This window comes from Eutrigla gurnardus (genome assembly GCF_963514095.1).
Source record: "Eutrigla gurnardus genome assembly, chromosome: 20".
In the NCBI taxonomy this organism is placed as follows: Eukaryota; Metazoa; Chordata; class Actinopteri; order Perciformes; family Triglidae; genus Eutrigla; species Eutrigla gurnardus.
Window position 1 is genome coordinate 22,079,763 of NC_139931.1, and position 17,044 is coordinate 22,096,806.

Below are 17,044 nucleotides of genomic sequence, written 5' to 3' on the forward strand. Positions count from 1 at the left end.
GCCGTACATGCCCCTGCAGAGCCACAGACAACTGCAGATTTTTTCCGAAAAACTACAAATACAAAATGTATACTTTTATGGCAACCAATACTGTTATCTGAAACATGGAGTGGCTTCTTCATGATCTCAACTTGCATATTCTGCAAAAAAACGAAAATCACTTATTTTGAAAAAAAAAGCTTACTTCGTCGTTTACGCGAATTCGTCCCACCCGACTTGTTGCTGGTTTTGCAGTGGCAGGTCACATATGCTTCTGGAAGAATGGTCAAAAAGTCCCATAAACACACTCCTAAACCTTGTGGAAAGACTTCCAGAAGAGTTGAAGCTGTTATAGCTGCCAAGGGTGGGCCGATGTCATATTAAACCCTATGGATTAGGATAGGAGTTTATTTATTTAAAACTGGGACAATGCACAAATAACATTAATCTCGTAAACCAAGAAAACATGTATTCAGCCAGGTTATAGCAATTTTGCTAATTTCCGCCTGTATTCGCCTGATTAAGAATGGGATGTCACTTAAGTTCATATGCGAGTCAAGGCAGGTGAGCGAATACTTTTGGCAATATAGTGTATGTCGGAAGAGCAGAAAAATAAGGCTCTAAAGATTGAAAGTGTTTGCAAGAAGATTGTCAATTAAAGAAAGATTCAGGGTGAAAGTATAGTGATAAGAGGAGCAGGCACGTGCAGTGGGGGTGGGCGAAGGGTGCTGGAGTACCTGCCCCTTGATGCCCAAAGTGCCCATTTGTCAAAGTGATTTTTTTTGTAAGTGTGCGTGTGTGTGTGAACGTCTGTCTGTGTGGCCCAAAATAATAATAAATAAAACAAAATAATAATTTAGATCTACCTTGGTCGGTCACATGATCCACAACGTGCCCTCACTCTGCCGTCACTGCCCTGACGTGCCCAGACATGCCCTGCTGCTAATCGCTAAGCTGCTGGAGACGGCCATTGCTAGCTAGTCTCACAAAACCGAAGAAGACCCAAGCTGCGTTTCAATAACAGTTTGAGTCGCCCTCGCTCACTTGCCCTAAGCACTTGCCCTCGGGGGAATCCCCGCCGCCATCTTAAGGGCTGTTCCATTTCCCTGAACAGCTGAAGTGAACTCCGTGAGATCGACCCTTGAGGGCTGAGTGATCGAGTGAACAACGATGGCCACTTCAGAGCTGTATATCACCCACAATGCATTGCAGTGGTGCACGAAAAATATGTCCATGCGGTGGCGATAATGAACCTCAAACACCATTGTCTGCTGTCTATTCACCACCAAGGAAGAAGAAGAAAGAAGAAAGTAGAAAATGAATTAAATTTAATTCATTTTCTTAAATTGTGCAATTAGACTGTCTGTTGCAGTTATGGCAGAGCCCAACGTTTACAAGTGTAAGTATATAAGCAGCCGTATTGCCATCAAGCGCAGAATACATCTTTGTCTCAATGAAATGAGTCTCCGCATATTTTGTGTAATTTGGAATAGGCAGTATAGCGCTACTCCAACAACGTGTGGTTGATCCATGATTGTCTGGGCTGTTAGTGAACGAGGGCAGGTGTGTTCCATTTACCTCTTTCACTCCCCCTCCGCCCACTTTCCCTCCGCCCTCCAAGTGGCCTCCGTGTGACGTCATAGCAAGGGCTGAGGGCAAGTGAGCGAGGGCGAGTCAAACTGTTATTGAAACGCAGCCCCAGTCTTTGGACTGTGGGAGGAAGCTTGAGAACCCTGAGAGAACCCACGCTTACACGGGGGAGAACATGCAAACTCCACACAGAAGGAACCCGAGCCCGTCCCGGGAATCGAACCAGGGACCCTCTTGCTGTGAGGCGAGAGTGCTACCCACTACACCACTGTGCAGCACCCAGAATAAATATGCATTACAAAATGAATCAAACTTTTAAAATGAAGAACATTTCTTTATTCATTCATCGTATGGACAGAGGTCAGTGAACAAAAGCTACTGATATAATAATTTTCCTCCTTGAAAAGTGATCTAACATTATCAGGCCCTGAGCAGAAAGACACAATAGAGTGGCAAAGTCCCGCCTTTCTATTTCCAGTACATGGGACCTCAATATGAATTTCTGATGCATGTATTCCTATGGCTGGATCAAAATTATTTTCTGGTGCCATTTGAATTGTGCCATGAATTTCACATATGCTGTTTGTGGTTTTTAAAGATAATTTTTCATGGGAAAAAAACTATGATTTATCGCGAAGAAGTTTGATAATGGTAGGTTTTGTGTGAGGCTGCTTTGTGAACTACAGCTCTTCGCTGCTCTCGGTGCAAATATCTGTCAACAATATCTGTGAACAGCTGTACCTGCTGGAACATTCAGGAACAAAACACACCAGCATCTTCGTTTGATCGGCACTGAATGGCTGTGAGAAAGGGTGATGACGTGACGTCACATACGCAACGTGTAGTCTTTCTCATTGTGTTTTCTCTAGGGATCGACCAATATGGATTTTTTAGGGCAGATGCCGATACCGATTTTCTGATCATCAGCCGATGACCGATACGGTCTGCCGATTTTCTTGAGCCGATATTTGGACTTGAATGTTACAAGTCTCAATTTAAAAAGGAACATTTATTGAACTTAAAAAAGGTGAGGTAGAACAAGAACAAGTAGAACAATATGTAACAAATATTAACAACAGGTGAGGTAGAACAAGTAAAGTGCTGAAAAAGTGTCAGCCAGTGCTGCAGGAGTAGTCTCGCTGAAATGATGCCACACTGGATTGGTTTCAATCTGCCATTTCTATAAAAAGAATAAACAAAAGCACATATCAGTGTCAATCTCTTGTGCAATCATCTTACATTCATATCACCCACATTATGTTTGCATCATATGAAAGGTGGATATGGTTAACTTTGCAAGGGAGGAAAGGCTTCCACATCTACAACACAGGTTTAGCTCATAAGGTAGAGCGTTTGGCTGGCAACCACAAGATTGCCGGTTCAATCCCCGGCTCCTCCTAGCTGAGTGCCTGGTGTCCCTGAGCAAGACACCTCACCCCAATTGCTCCTGACGAGCTGCGTCGTTGACTCTGCCGTCGGTGTGTTAATGTGTGCGTGGATGGGTCAATGTCAGTCATTCCTGTAAAGTGCTTTGGAGAAAAGCGCTATATAAATGAGGCCATTTACAGTCTTGATGCATTGCTTGCTGACATATTATGAAACAGATATAATCAGATCACTAAATGACTTTTGTAAACACATTTTAATAGTTTACAAAAACAATAAACCTGAAAAATAGCCATCAAAATAAAATGCTTGATTTGTAATTTAAGACTGCCATGTTTTTTTTATACACAAAATAAAATGAGCATGTCTTAGGCTACTAGGCAACACCTAGTATGCAGAGACAACACACTAATAGGTCTGAACGAAAATGCAAAAAAAAAAAACCTGCCAGCAACCTCAGAACATTAAGTAGCAGAGGAAAGTATGCACATTAAACAACAAACTGTTTCTGTTCTACACTGCACAACATTAACATGGATAAATATTCAATAAATTATAAAAACATTCTCTCAAAAGGTAAAGCTCTCCTTCAGTCAGCTCTTATTTTATTTTATGAAAATAGTTCCCGAAACATGTTTCTGAAAACATTTTAGGCGAGACATAAGCTATGAAGTTGTTGAATCTGTCTTTATTTTAGATCAACAACCAACAACGCTCAATTTAAAAGCTTTTCGAGAGCTTGCGGGAGGAGGCGCCGTCTCTCGAAACTCGCCGCGACGGCTTCTTACATAGACAATGAATGGGAACGTCCCGCTCCGGTAAAGGTAAACTCAGACAGGACGGGCGTTTAGTTTTCCGGTGTGTCCGGAACTTCGACAATATTTACAAAGCTGTAATAGTACGTCCCCGATCCCAAACTGCTCGCCGATCACTCGCCAACCCCCCTCCCCTCCTCCCCCCCTCCTCCTCCCCGCTGGCGCCGCAGCCTCAGCCAAAATCTCACTTTGAACTCAGTAAAACACTTGAGAGCCCTGGTTTTACCTAGTTTCAAGCGAAACGGAGCATGTTTTTGACATTTAGTGTTTCCACTTTCAAAGCACAAGGCAACATTTCAGCTCAGCTAAACAGTTAAAGAAAGTTTAAAACTCACCTTTGTTTTGAAGACCATGCTCTCACTACTGATGACCCCACCTGATGTCCTCACACTCTTCTTCTTTGGACACTCTCTGTCCCCCCATCTCACGACCAGCGCGATCATCTCCCTCCCCTCCCTGGCTGTCCGAACCTCTGCGAACCAACAGATCATTGTTGTGAGCGGCAGGGAGAAAATGGAAGAAATCGGGCCATCACGAGGACCTTGCTCACTACCACCACCTCCTCTCTGACTTCACCTCAACTGTTTCAGCAGCTAAATCTGCCTTCTACCTGGCAAAGATCAACTCTTCCGCCTCCAACCCCAGAAAACTCTTCTCCATGTTCTCCTCCCTCCTCACCCCTCCTACCCCTCCCTCCTTCCTCCCTTACTGCTGATGACTTTGCAAATTACTTTACCAAGAAAGTAAATGACATCAGCTCCTCATTCACGCCTATACCCTCCCAGAAAACATCTCCACTAACTCTCAACTCTGATGGCCTTACCAGCTTTAGCCCCCTCACCTCTGAAGATGTTCACGCACTTGTTACATCTCCAAGACATCTCACACGACATCTTGCCATTCCTCAACTCCTCCCTCACCTCAGGTGTCATTCCAGCGGCTTTTAAGACAGCTACAGTGAAGCCTCTCCTTAAAAAACCCACCTAGACGCTACTGACATCCAAAGCTACAGACCTGTATCTCTTCTTTCATTCCTCTCTAAAACCTTGGAACGTGCTGCCTAGAACCAACTGTCATCCTATCTCTCGCAGAACAACCGCCTTGACCCTAATCAATCAGGATTCAGGACTGCTCACTCCACTGAGACGGCCCTCCTCACAGTGACCGAGTCCCTGCGAGACGCCAGAGCCTCATCCCACTCCTCCGTTCGCATTCTCCTCGACCTATCTGCTGCATTCGACACAGTCAACCACCAAATCCTCCTCTCCACTCTGGCTGAACTTGGCATAACTGACTCTGCTCTCACCTGGTTTACATCGTACCTGACAAATTGCACCTTTCAGGTGGAATGGCTCTGTCAAACCCTGTTCTCTGGACACGGGTGTCCCTCAAGGCTCAGTATTAGGACCGCTTCTGTTCTCACTATACACCAGATCACTAAGTTCTGTTATTACATCACATGGATTCTCCTACCATTGCTACGCAGATGACACCCAGCTGTTCCTCTCTTTTCCCCCAACCTCTGTCACTCACATTGCAACATGCATCTCGGACTGTCTGGCTGACATCTCTGTCTGGACAACTGCACATCACCTCAAGCTTAACCTGAATAAAACCGAACTTCTCTTCATCCCAGGGAAAGACTGCCCTCGCATGGACCTGTCGGTCACTGTCGAGGGCATCACAGTATTACCTTCCTCAACTGCGAGAAACCCGGGTGTAATCCTCTATGACCAACTATTTTGCACCCCCAACATCACTGCTGTGGCCCGATCCTGCAGATTTGCCCTCTACAATATCCGCAGGATTCGGACCTTCCTCACAAAGGATGCAACGCAACTCCTGGTCCAAGCACTGGTCATCTCCCGCCTTGACTACTGCAACTCTCTCCTGGCCGGACTCCCGGCCTCTGCAATTAAACCATTGCAGCGTGTCCAGAACGCTGCAGCACGCCTTATCTTCAATCTACCCAAATTCTCAATGACCCCCCTCCTCTGTGACCTCCACTGGCTCCCTGTTGCAGCACGCATCCAATTCGATGGCACTGGCCTTCAGGGCCATCAATGGAACGGCACCCATCTACCTTCAAACACTGGTCAAACCACACGCCCGAAGCGAGGACTTCGCTCCTGTACTTCAGCTGTCCGGCTGGTGCCACCATCGCTGAAATCAAACAAATGTCGCTCAGCAAAGTCCAGACTCTTCTCTGTTCTGGCGCCTCAGTGGTGGAGCGAACTCCCGACCAATGTCAGGACAGCAGAGTAATTTACCATCTTCTGAAAAAGGCTCAAGACTCACCTGTTCAGACTTCACCTCGACTCTACGGGCCCTAGTTTCGTGGCGCAGCACAGGGCGGCGCAGAGTGGCGGAGCCGGCGCAATGCAAGTTTCGACCAGCGCAGCCTTGCGCACCGTCAGTTTGGCAGTTTGGTGGATCGCCTGCGCCAAGATGGGTGTGGCGGCGCAGCAGGGGGAGGCGTCACAGATTCAGCTTGGCGTAGCGGAAGTTTCGTGGCAAAAAGCCTCGCCGAGACTGCGCTGAAAGCTCGCCAGCTCCAACCTGGTCTACTTTCGGCGCAAGGCGCAAGGCGTAAATAAAGTCCATTCATTCAATGCGAATCACAGCTGGCGGAGTGGAAGTTTGGCTGACGGCGCGCAGTGCGCACACGTCACCGAGACCTCACAGGCAGGTTTCCACAGTTCCAGGCACATTTAAATGCAAACACTATTTAATGCAACTGATTGAATCAACACGTGAATTTATATCTATATAGATTGTCCCGTCACATCTGACGTCAGATCAAAGGCGGATGGCATGCGTAACGGAAACTCAGCCTCTCGGACCAAAACATCTCCCTCTCTCTCTCCTGTTTTTTATAATATCGGCATTGTTATTATTATGATACGCGCGCACAGCGCGTGATTAGCGTGGTGGGAGCGGCGGAGCTGCTTCTGTCATCGGGTTGTCAAGTGACGGAACTTGCACTGAACCTCCCCTAACGCATTAAAGGTGAGGAGAGGAGCTCATTTGATTGGTGAAGATCTGAATCGGCTGTATTAATCCCAGTCGTCTCCCACTCACGCCTTCTTCTCCTCCCTCTTTCCCACTTGCGCCGGTGGGCGAGACGGGAGGTGTGCCTGCGCGAGCCTGCGCGGTGCACGAAACTTGCAAAGTCCAGGCGGACACACCCCGTCGCCGCGGTGCAGGTGCGCTGAAAGCTGACTGCGCCTGGTCTACGAAACTAGGGCCCTACATAGCATGACCCCCCCCCCCAAAAAAAAACCCCTTACCTATAGCACTCTGATCATAGCACTGTTGCTCTTAAGGTATACTTTACTCAGATGAGGACCTAACACTTGTTCTATTTTTAACTCTTACTTTATCGGCAATGATACGTTGTGGTTTCTTTGTTTCTTTCTTTTGACAAATGTACTTATTGTAAGTCGCTTTGGCCAAAACTGCTGCTAAATGACCTAAATGGAAATGGAAATCCTTGCGGCTGGTTTGGCTCATCAACGTTCTGTTTTCCCCTTTGCAATGGCAAGACGTCCCCCGCACCTCCCCCCGCCCCCCTCAGATGCGCAAGTTTGACAATGCATGCGCGTATATGACAAAACCAACACACCAAGGAAGGCTGAGGAATAGTCACCCACTTATATTAATAATAATAATAGTCATAATAAACTAATAGTATAAAGCAGCTATCCCCAATTAGCGTACCGCAGGCCAAATCCGGCCCGCAAGAGCAAAGTGTCCGGCCCGTGCAGACCCAGTGACACTATGCAATAACCTGCCATAAGGTGAAATAAAGAGTAAAGAGCCACGGCAAAACCAGGAACAAGTCGACCATTTTAAGTTATTCAGATTTCAGATTCTGAGAGTGTAGTTTCTAAGCTTTCCAATGATGTCTAACACATGGAAATCTGCCATCATGCCATTTGAATGTATGCTTCTCTGAAAACCATTCACTGAGAAAACTTGCCTGAAAGATTTTCAAATCTCACCTCACCTCACCTGGCCAGAAAGGAAACGCAGTGGTGCTCATTCAGATAAGCCCTCCCCCCTACAGATGTCACTCAATGATATCTGGTATCTGTTAGCCTGCAGGGCAGAAAGTGTCGTAGTGGTTTGAACAATGGTTATCAAAAGCAGTTATCATGTAGGTAATGTTGATGTAGTGTAATTTTCGTGAAGCACTTTACTGGACTGATCAGAATTAGAAGGTACTTTATTGAAATGGAAATGCTTAAAGTGTACAATGTAAACATTGGACATAAAAAAATCCTACGGTACAGTCAGTACTAGAATTAAGTGAATTTAGTCCAGGCCCATTTTCCTCAAGTGTTTGATTATATCCGTCAAGGTGTCTTTGCCAATTCTGAAAAGGAAAACAAAGATCACATCATGTGTCATGCTAAAAGGCACCGTCTAAGTAGCTAGTTCTAATGATTTGGCAACTAGCCTATTGTCCTGAGGTAGGCTAGACTATTAGCATCACAGTCAATTCAAGCAATGCCAACAGGCCCCTTGGCACCTTACTGTTAAATCAGATGCCCACATTACAAGCCAAAAACCTCCCATTACAGCTTAGTTTCGATGTGCATATAATTTTAAAACGACAGTACTGAGCTAGCTTAGCTAGCTAAGCAAAGTAGATAACTTGGATGTTAACGGAAACTCACCCCATAACAAACTGAAAAGTATTCCTGCAGACTTTGTTGGCTCCGATAAAATAAGAGGTCCGGGCGGAGTTTCTTTTCGTCTGCGGCTTTTTGGTGGACGCAGTCATCTCCGACGTTACTACTGTATGTCCGTTTGCTCTCTTTCGGCAGCTAAAGAATCCATCCGTATGCTGTACGTAAGCTCTTGAGAAAGTTTGTTGGTACATGAATGTCTTCCAGGGAGAGAGTTCTCCTTTCTTCTAAACTACAAATACAAAATGTATACTTTTAAGGCAACCAATACTGTTATCTGAAACATGGAGTGGCTTCTTCATGATCTCAACTTGCATATTCTGCAAAAAAAAACAAAAATCACTAATTTTGACAAAAAAAAAAAAGCTTATTTCCCGACTTGTTGCTGGTTTTGCCGTGGTGGGTCACATATTCACAGATTCGGGATCAATAAATCTGAAGTGAAACGTTTTCAAACACAAATGATGCCTCTTTCCCACCGTCATTTACATTTACATTTACATTTAGCAGACGCTTTTGTCCAAAGCGACTTACAATAAGTACATTTGTCAAAAGAAGGAAACAAAGAAACCACAACGTATCATTGCCGATAAAGTAAGAGTTAAAAATAGAACAAGTGTTAGGTCCTCATCTGAGTAAAGTAGTACGTTAAGAGCAACAGTGCTATGATCAGAGTGCTATAGGTAAGGGTTTTTTTTTTGGGGGGGGGGGGGGGGGGGGGTCATGCTATGTAGAGTCGAGGTGAAGTCTGAACAGGTGAGTCTTGAGCCTTTTTCAGAAGATGGCAAATTACTCTGCTGTCCTGACATTGGTCGGGAGTTCGTTCCACCACTGAGGCGCCAGAACAGAGACGAGTCTGGACTTTGCTGAGCGACATTTGTTTGATTTCAGCGATGGTGGTACCAGCCGGCCAGCTGAAGTAGAGGAGCGAAGTGCTCGCTTCGGGGCATGAGGTTTGACCAGTGTTTGAAGGTAGATGGGTGCCGTTCCATTGATGGCACTGAAGGCCAGTGCCATCAATCAGCCGTCTTCCGAGCTGAACAGAGAACATTGAGCTATATGCGCAGCTGGCAGCCGGGCGAGTGTGCAGGGACCGTCTGCAAATTGCAAGACAAGAGCAAGAGGCTGCAAGCAAAAACCATTAACTCCACTGTTATACAATCTTTTTTTCCTCTTGTGCACCACTTGCTGTAGTGCTGTTGTTTTTTGTTGTTGATCAAAATATTCTCCAGGGGCATTCAAATAAATAAATCGTTGATATTGGACTTATTTTCTTTCAAGTGTACATTTTTTATCTGTCCCTCAACACAGGCTATGACTACTACTACTACTACTACTACTACTATCTGCTACTACAACCAACTACCACTGGTAGTACTAATCATTACAATAATAGTAATAATAGCAGCAACAATAATAACATTTGCACATAAAACAATGTTTAGTGGTCCAATGAAAAAAAAACAGACAATTTGGCCCTCGACTTGGCAACCTGGACATAATTTGTCCCTCAGTGAAAACTAAATGGGGAACCCTGGAAGGCTCAGCACTGTTTTAGTCATTTTTCTTTTCATCTTTTCTTGAATGCTTAAACTCCTTAACCCCATTTAGTATGTCAACATTTTGTATTAGTACCTGCGGTTTGTAAGAAATTGGTCAGTTATTGATATGTCATATTTTGGTTCTCAAAATTCACCAAATGAATGCATTATGCATGAAATCTATTAAATTTTTCTCCTGGGGGGCATGCCCCTGGACCCCCCTAGAAGATCGTGAGCCCCCTATGATAGTCTCCAAAAATCCTGTGGTAAACACTGCTATTGGTACACAAAACTAGTAGATCGCCCCCTTAGTCATGATTGAATCTGGGCTGGACCAATTACAGCCGAGGGCCGATGCCCGACAGTGTACAAGCATTGTCACAAAAAAGTTTGTTTTCATTCATAGGCTTCATTGTCTTTCCATTGATACCTGGTGGGCCGGTCTCGGCTGAAAATGCCCGGGCCGATTTTTGGTCCCAGACCAGCCCTGGTGACCACACAGCAGAAATGTACCATGGGAAATGGTATAACAATAACGGAAAATGGAAATTAGATTCATTCTTTCGTTTTGGTTTCCTTGTTTATTATATTTTCCGTTTTGGGCTGAAAATAGGAAAATAAACACCCATTTTCAATGTTTGGTGCATACAGAAAAACAGAAAAATTAAATATTGACTCGTTTTTTCGTAATTCAGATTTGTAATTTCCCATTTGTGTCGAGAGCAGCGATGAGCTGTAGTTCACAAAGCGGCCTCACACAAAACCTACCATTATCAAACTTCGTCGGGATGAATCGTATTTTTTTTTTTGCATAAATAATTATCTTCAAAAACCACAAACAACATATGTGATATGTTCACAATTCAAACGGGACCAGAAAATAATTTTGATCTAGCCATAGAAATACATGCATCAGAAATTCATTTTGAGGTCCCATGTACCGGAAATAGAAACTCTACAGGCTAGCCTATATTGTGTCACGCCCCAGGACTCAGAGATAGGACTCGGATACAGGCTTTATTCAGGCCGCAAAAAGGAGATCAAATAACAGAAGGCGCCTCGAAAGGGAGGGATGGCTGTGTTGTGAAAGTTGGGGTTTTGTAATGAGCTGATTTGACCACTAGATAGAGCTATAACATTGACTATCATTAGATGCTGAAGCAGCCTCACCACCTCACAGTGTGAGGACATGACATTAGAGCATGATGGCGTGAAGATGGACCAAAAATAACAACAATCCTATAGAAATTGTTAGGAAGATATAAATGATTTTATTAGATTTTCTCAAAAGCATCTCATGTTGGCATTAGATAAATAAAAAATAAATAAATGTACTCCCACCTGCTTAATGTAAAGCTGATTGAATGAACCATCTGTCAAACTCCTGCTGAAGTTTGTTGCTTAGAACCAACAGAATCCAGCTGCCGTGCAAGATGAGAAAATTATAGTGACCCAATAAATCACCATCACAAAAACTGACTGTTTGTATTTGTAATTTGATCTCATTAGTTGAACTTTGTCTTCCAGAGGCTACTTCCAGTGTCTCCGTGTACATGCACCAACTATGCCAGGTTTATTCACATGAGATGCTGCATGAACAAATACAAATACAGAATACAAAAATACTCAAAATAACAAGATGGAAATACTGAAATAGAAATGCAACATTTAGGAGTTTGACAGTTGAGGTGTGAAGAGGCAGCGGGAGTCAGGTGGGTTCGGAGTTTTAAGTTGAGTCTGAGTTGCGGATGTAGACTTGTTGAGACCGTGTGAACTCAGCTTCCCTCTTTCATTCCTTCAACCTCCTTCTCTGTGATATTTGTTCATATCCAAAAACTTAAAAGTGTTATGGCCAGTACCAGATCTGGACCCAAAACACAACTCCGAGGCTGAGTTTAGAGTGACAAAAAGTTTATTCCAAAAAGTGACTCCAACAAGTGTGAGGTTTCATGTGGCAGTGTCCGTGATCCAGTGTGAAGTGGCAGTGTCCGTGATCCCAGTGTAAAGTGGCAGTGTCCGTGATCCCAGTGTGGTGTGGTGTCCAAAAATGCACAGGTGGAGGAACGTCTCATTGAGATGCCTACTGTGAATGTGTTTCATACGTGTTCTAAGAAAACACCCTTCAAACTCCAGTGGGACCCATCCAACACCCATGTGAATAGTTCACTTGATGGCTGGGGGGGTCCAGGGCCCCCCCCCCCCCCCCCCCCCCCCCCAGACATCTCCACTTTCTCCTGATCTCCTCTGAGAGCTGGGTGGGGTACAGGACTTTTGGTGGACTTAAATACCCTCATGGTTTTGAGGTGAAATGTCTTCAAAAACCTAAAGAAAGTCCAGTCACCTACGACGAAGCTTTTCAACGATTACTATATGGTGTGTTCCCATGCATGAGAAATTATAATATAGTTAAATCCCAGAGAAGCTCAGCCTCTCTTATCAGAGAGAATGGATTGAATAAAAACTTTTAACAGCTGTTATCCGAGAATTAATAAGCAGTTGAATTCGATCTCCATCACATGACCCATACGGCATTAATTATTGATCACCTGTTTCTGCACTAGGAGAACATAATTACCTCTGTATGTCAACCCTTCACATTTAAACATTAATTTTGCTTATCCTTCTGCCGAACCCTGCGGCTAAACTTGTCTAATGACACTAATCAAATTCAGTTGAAGAGTAATTCTTCTCTTTGCTTCAATTAGAAAGCAGTGATGACATATTATTATATATCCATCCATCTATCATCAATCCCCACTTATCCTGTTCTGGGTGGCGGGGGTGCTGGGTCCCAGCGGCAATTGGGTGAAGGCACTCTCACCCTGGACCCTCTATGCATCAGCCCAGAGAAGACAGACAAACTCCACACTAAACATATTAAGTCAGCCCATGTTACATGACATGCAGATCAATGAGACAAGAAGCGAACAGCCAAGTCTTCTGTTCCTCCTGAACATTTAAATGTTTTTTTTTTGCCAGGATTAATTTAATAATAATTTTCAAAGCATTTGTTGTTGGATTACTCAAGTTGGCCACAAGAGGCTGAAGTGAAGCAATGTTCCAAATAAAACTAAAATAATTAATCTTTTGTTCCTGCTGGAGTTTGATCTGGTGTACATTATTTTTATTCACATGACATTAACATATGATCAAAAGTAATTCCCCACTCGCCCCATGAGCGGTCTTGAGTTTCCTCCTCCAAGCTTGGGTCCTCTACCAGAAGCCAGAAAATACTGAGAGATGGATATGTATTAATATTTGTTGACAATGAAAAAAATTGACATTGACATTATGAATGTATTTTTATTCATGACAAATATCAACACTGTTGTCATCAACAAGTTGTAGTTTTCATCTATTTAATCATCTTTGCTGGCTCGCAGTTGGTTCAACTTGCGAACCTTCTGGAACCTGTTTGCGTTTCAACGGGCTACAGAGCCCAGAGAGCCACGTCATTACATCACTGTATAGTCTGCATACGTATATGCATTATTATTAGCAATATAACGCAACCTTGCTAGCTAGCCGGTCATCTTACATTACCCAAGGAAGCACAGCTACTAATTGCTGCTGTTACAAACGTAATTAGTAGCTTGGTACTACAGTTATGCACAGAGCTAAGAAGCAGTATAAAAACATTGTTGAAAATGAGTTTAAATGTGACGATGAAAAAACGTCCACAACCAGAATTAGCCCTTATAGAGAGGTCCTGTGGACGTCAATGTTGGTGTTCGGTAGAAGTTGGGAATAGACATCATCTGGTGCCGCAGTCTGGCACCTTCAGGGGACCATTTGGATGTGTTATTGGGCAGTCAGGTACTGGATCTGGATCCATCTGGATTCTGGTGTGAAGCTGCTAAAAGTTAGCTTCATGATTCAAGCTACAACTTTACAGCTAAGTGTTAAAGTAATCTTAGTAGCTAACTGCATTGGTAGCATGGTAGGGACCTGTCAATTGCCAGGTAGCCCAACCCCCAAAGCAGCCCCTGCGTTCTGGTCTGTTTGACTCTAAATGGACCATAATGTACAAAATGAACATCATGCAGGATTGAAGAAGACTTGAAAGAGAGATTGATAACATAAACTCATTTTTTACAAAGTTTACTGAGATAATAAATTAAGAGACAAGTAGGCTCATGTTCTCTGAGACTTCCATGCAATCAGACTTTTGGCCAGTTGAAAGAGTTGATGGCCAGCTGAAAGAAAGAATGCAAGTTTAAGACAGTTCAGCTTCACTTTTCAGAACCAGGGTGTGTGCCTGCTAATGTTTCTTTGGTAGATCTCTAAATTCTAAAGGTTATTAAACAGGAAACAGACCAGAAGACTTGAGAAAACAAAACTTTATTGATGGTTATTGATTAGTGGAAGAACCATAGATACATGCACATACAATGACTGGGTAGGAAGCCTTGTTTTGAACCACAACACCTACTGGAAGCAGAGCTTGTATAAAGTGGTTGCGGAGTCAGATATTCAGCATAGTGAGGACTACAAGTCGTCCAGATTCTGACGGACACTTACTGCTGCCTTGTTTATGATGTGATGCATCTGAGAGTTTGTCCTATCTAATCTGTTATGAATACAAAAAGGAGATATGTAGCAATACCACTAGTTGGGAATAGTTGTAAACAGGAAGTGGCACAGGAAGTGGCCCATTGGCTGGCTTGCAGTGCAGCCGTAGCAGAGCTCCGGTTACCACGTAGTGCTTTTCAAATACACTAGATTTATTCCATTAACCTTTATTTACATCATACTGTAGATTAGCCTGCTGATAAATCATTTATTTTCTCATACTTATTTTATATTATTTATATTCAAACAGTTCATTTTCAAACAGTAACGTTTGAGTTCTACAAAATGACGGAAAGGATTTCACATTAAGAAAGAATCAGAAAAAGGAAGAATTATAGCTACAGCATATGCCTCAGATTGGTCTGAAAATGACAAAGCTGTATGTGCAAAATGGTACAGTTGACCAAAAAGAAAAGCAATGAATGAGATTATCTACATTGTGATTACATTATTTGTAAAGAGTTAATAAAAATCAGAATATGATTTGATAGAAAATGAGATATCTTGCCCTAACAACTGATCTACAATTCTAATTCTAAAACATTATACCATTGTGTATTTCATATAAGAGAACATCTTCACTGCACAGTTCAAATATAATACATTGTTGGATTATTATTCTGTACTTCATCCGCCTTAAATCTGTAGTAATGAAAGAAAAACAAACAGGGCAAAACCAAATTTAAAAAGAGATAAAATAGACACAGTGTCTTTGGCCACTGGTATATATATTTTTTCAATCTGTCCTGTAATATAAAAATCAATTCATCAATTATACAATGAATATATTGGAAGTTTGTATAAAAAACATCTACGCCAACACAACTCAGTACGTAATAGAATTAGTGCCACAAAACATTCATCTGCAAAAGTCAGAATTCCACTTTGACTCTTTCCTTAGAATTCTGCAATTAATCACATTTTGTTTTATCATTTTTCATTCATGTGGCCCTAATTCTTTTCCATATCGCAGCATGTGGACTAAGCAATTAAATGGTTGAACAGTTTAGTTGCCATGTCAATTCTTTTCTTCCCTTCATCTCATAATTAATATCTACGTAGACTCTTCTCTATTCACATAAACACACCACATATGTCCATCATAACCTTTGGCTTGAAGTCACGACAAATAACACATTATTCAGTTAGTAAATCTACAGGCTGAATAACCCACAAAGTCTCATGGAAATTCGTCAAATAGTTTACACGGAGACCAATTTTCCATTTCTTTCATGTCCCTCAGCATGCTACAAAACCACATTAGGTTGAGACAACAAAACAAATGTTAGGTTTATGCAACAAAACCAACATTAGCTTTAGGGAAAACATCATGGTTGGGCTTAAAATGATTAGGTATAATTTAAAAAGAAATTTCCACCAAAAGGACTCTAATTTACTTTCCTTGAGCAATGTTTGTCAAGCTGAGAGGTACTAAATAAAAGGACAATTTGCGTCCATGTACATGAAACCAGATCAGATTTCACGACCTGTTATGAGACTGGTTTGGAATAGCATGCTGACTCACACCATTCTCTTCCTTACACTCCCTCTGGAAGCTGAGAGCAGCTTTGACTGCTAATACTTTTTACCGTCTTGTATTTAGTTTTATTACTAATTAAGCCGTTATCTCAAGGTAACGTATGAAATGCAGAAATTAACTGTAGAAACATCAAACAAAGAATGCTGTTTTGATGAAAACACATTGCATTCACCAAAGCGAAAAAAACAACTTGAGACGGCATCGTATTGTTTCGACTTAGCATCTGATAATCACAAGATGTTAACCTTGCAATTATGAGAAATGATTGTTAGCCTGTCTTATTGATGTGGTCATAGAAACCAATGTTTTTTGTGTCTAAGTGACAAATGAAGACAATAACAGTTTGAATTGGTCCAGTATTGATGGAGAATGCTGCATCACTAAATGTCATCTAAATCTGTTTCGTGTACATGGCCACTGTTTCAGGAGCTACTGTGAAACTATGTTGGGTATTTAGCCATAATGTTATCATTGGCAACAATGAGGACTTTAGTGACGTTAATTTGGACGTACAGTGAGCAGTCACCCCGACAGATCACATTACAGCCTGTTTAGCAGCTGCCGTCTGTTCTCCATCAATTGGACCAATTTAATAACGGTTGTCTTAAAAAGTCACATGGACACAAAAACATGCGGAAATAGGGTTGAAATGTACGTAAGTGAAGCTTGAAGAATGGGGACGTTGAGTTTTAGCAGATGCTTCGTGAGCATTAAGCATCAGTCAATGCGATTGGCAGTTTCATTGCATTTCATTGCTATATAAACAGCTGGAATTCAAGTTTACTGATTCAATCAAATTGACTAATCATTGTCAAATTTACAATCTACTATCCATCTTCAGGCTAAACATTATGCAGGATTTGTCCTCAGTAAGAACATTTGGTGATGATGCTTTGAAACTTGTTATTATGAGATACAAAGTCAAAC